Source organism: Pagrus major, chromosome 2 (assembly GCF_040436345.1).
Source record: "Pagrus major chromosome 2, Pma_NU_1.0".
In the NCBI taxonomy this organism is placed as follows: domain Eukaryota; kingdom Metazoa; phylum Chordata; class Actinopteri; order Spariformes; family Sparidae; genus Pagrus; species Pagrus major.
Window position 1 is genome coordinate 13,139,666 of NC_133216.1, and position 3,531 is coordinate 13,143,196.

Consider the following 3,531-nt stretch of genomic DNA (forward strand, 5'->3'; position numbering starts at 1 on the left):
CATTTGTATGCATCACAGGTAACCCTGAGGGTATAAAAACAAGGTGTGCAGAAGAGTCACAGTACAGTGCTGAGAGCAAAGAGCAGGGGGAGGGGGCTCAGAGCATGCGAAACAGTCCTTTTTCCTCTCGTATCCTTTTGTTTTCACAAGCTTCCACTACTGAAAATGCTTTCTCCCTTTCCTCACACATCTCAGCTTCATTCTCAGCTTGTTTTCTGTATATATTTCCTCCCCTTGTTTCTCGGACTCCAGCTCATTTTCAGTCCCTCACCTGTTCCCTGCAGAGCTGCCTGCTGAGATATTGATAGTGCTCATATCAAAATAATGATGGGTAAATGTATTGGCAGCTGAGGCGAAAGCCTGTGGGGCACTGCTAATTCAAACAAACAAGGTTTAGCTGATCATAGTTGATTTATTTTTTTATTTTTCAAGCTGAGCCTCGCTCGAAGACACGACTGAATACATTTCTGTCAAAGCTCATTATTGAAGTTTGCTGAAAAACAGAGCCAGAAATTGATTTCATGTGATGAAACCAAATTCCTCAACACACAGACTGAAACAGAAATGTCACATAAACCAAGCTTATCTTTCACACATTTCATCCAGATGAATGATTTTCCTTCTGTATCTGTGTGGTTGTGGACAGCTTGGATTTTCCTTGATTACAAAATGGTCGTCGACCAATGTTCATTTCACAGTTTATGAAATGAAACGTATCATACCCTCCAATGTATCATTGATGATGACAGAACAGGAGCGCGCGAGGGGAAGAAGTTCATCTAAAAGTGGTGATGCATGATATTCCATGACAGCGACACAGAGCCCGAGGGCGGGGATCTACTCGGCAGCCTCTCATGAGCATCGTGCACAAACCCCATGAATGACTCTCTCACACCTTTCATCCCTCTTTCTTTTCTCTCGCTGCTTCATGGCACTAATTGGGTGTTCACAATGCTTTTATTTTGTAAGACAGAGACAGAGAGAGAGGAGAGGAACAAACACATCCCTCGCTCACACAACAATCCAGCTAATTTAAAACAGGAGAATGTTGCGTACAATCCAATTGGACATTTGCTTTAAGTGTGAACACTCAAAAACAAACAGGATCAGTGGAGAGTGAAGAACAGAAACGAGAAAGCAGCGTAATTGCAAAGCCCCACATAATTCAGGAATATGAGCAAAGCAGAAGTAGATATTGATTGAAAACAGTCTGTTGCCTAATTATGTTTCACAGTGTTGCCATGTTGCTTTTTCAGACATGATTTATTAAAAACATTCAGCCTCGGGTGAAACAAATCATGCAGTGTCAAGGTTACAATAGAGAGAGTCAGTGTTTCACTAATTGTAAATGTTACTAATCCAGTGTATTTTCAGTCAGAGGGTGATAGACTGCTTTTGTTTATTAAACTTTACTAGAGTAGATGAATCACCATCATATTTTTGGATAGAATAAAACAGAATTTAACTGAAAAGCTACAGACGTTTTATACATCTGAGGTCAACGCTTTGAATGTGCTGATAGACGATATTCACCACAACGCCCACAATACAGCAGAGCCGGAGCCCTTAAGGTGAATCCGTCTATAGCAGTCATGGCAGATCTTTTTCATTTCACTGTAACCTTTAAGGCCCAGACAACAGGTCATTCCCTGATGTTCAGCTGAGCTGGGCGCAGGATGAGACGCTTACAGCAGTTAAACTGACAGCACAGACTGGTTCTGTCGGTGAATACATTACAGCTTGAAGATGTTTTTCGCCCAATCCTCGCTTCTTCGGGAACTCAAGACGGACTCAACGCCTAAATACTGGCTATTCGTATAAGCAGGATGAGGTCACAAGGGTAAACGGGAATGTGAGGGTCTGAGGAATGAATAGCCAGAGGTTCCTTACATTTTGTGCTTTATTTTGTTCTTTTTGGCATACAGAATGAACCAGAGAGGGTTGATAAAAAAAAAAAATGTTATAATGAGGAGAAAATTAGGTATAAAAATAGTGTATAATAAATTGGGTACACCAGGAACTAATCAAAATGTCCAAGGAAAATCCTTTTTAATCACTTCAAAGAAAAAAATATATACCAGTAAATAATGTTTTGAGAGAAACACGTTATTGTTTACAAGATATTTAACCTATCTGTCCTGCATAAAGAATAAAGATTCCGTAAAACAATATACTTCACGTATGACCATACTGTTTTGGGGGGACGACCCATTGAATGATATATCGTTGATTAACAGTAATCAATGACAAGAGATCAGTTCTTTTGAGGGAAATGAAATATATAATTGACATTTGCCTCTAATCTTAGCAGCTCTAATGATCTTACTGTATTACCTTGTCTGTTATCAAGGCTGTAGCAACATTTGTACAGTTTGACACAAAGAAGTTTGGATTATTGAGGGAAAACGTGAAAGCCACCGCATCTATACTGATGATTGCAGTGAGAATTTTTAACCACATGAGTTCCATGGTCAAACGTAACTAAGTACATTTACTCAAGCACTGAATACAAATTCCAGGACTTGTACTTTGAGTAGGCCTATTTATACTTCTATTCGACTACATCTGTATATAAAGTAGCCTATATGAATTTGCCTCATCCATACACATCTGCAGTAGTGAAATACAACATACACATTAATGCAGAGGTAATATTAATCCAATAACATCATATATAATAGAAAAACTCTGGCAGGGACCATTCTTCTGCATAAAGAGTACTTTTACTTTTAATGTTTTAAGTACATTCTGATGATACTTAAATACTAGCTTACAGTAGTGGAGTATTTTCACAGCGCGGTATTCATACAGTAATTCTACATAAGTAAACTGCATGAATTCATCATTTGATGGTAATAACTTCAGAGGTTTTTTGTTCCTTTCTTTATTAATAAAAGCAAAACATACAGAGGCATTAATACATGAAAAGACAAGTTAAGAACAGAGCCAGGGGGAGTTCTCAAATAATACATTGAACAAGGAGCACAAATAAAAAAGTCTTTGCAGCTTTCTTATTTTTTAAGGAATAGTTTCAATGTACTGCTCGGTTTCTTTTTCAAAAGCTATAAAGAGAGTTTTTGAATGGTTAAATTTAGCTTTATGGATATGGTACTTTCCTAAAATGATCAACAAATTGTTAATATATTATTCAGTATATAACAGTACATTTTTCCAACATAACGAGAATTCAACAATTTACCAGGATACATCTCTCCAGACTTTGCTTGTGTAGGGACATTGTCAGAACAGGTGCAGCATTGATACATTTCACACAGTGGACAGTAAACACAGATGTCTTTCTTAAACTTAAGAGGATAGTGGCAAGAAGGTGTAATATCTATGTATCATTTTGAAAGAAACTTCCCTTAATTCATCAGTAAGGAGATATTTGTATTTGTGTGAGTATGTGCTGTTTGTGTGCGTGGGATAGAGTGAGAGGGCGAACAACCAATCACAGAGCGCTGCGACAGTATCAGGACGCCGAAAATTCTGACGTCACTACGGTGCGACATGCCGGATGGACTCGACAAA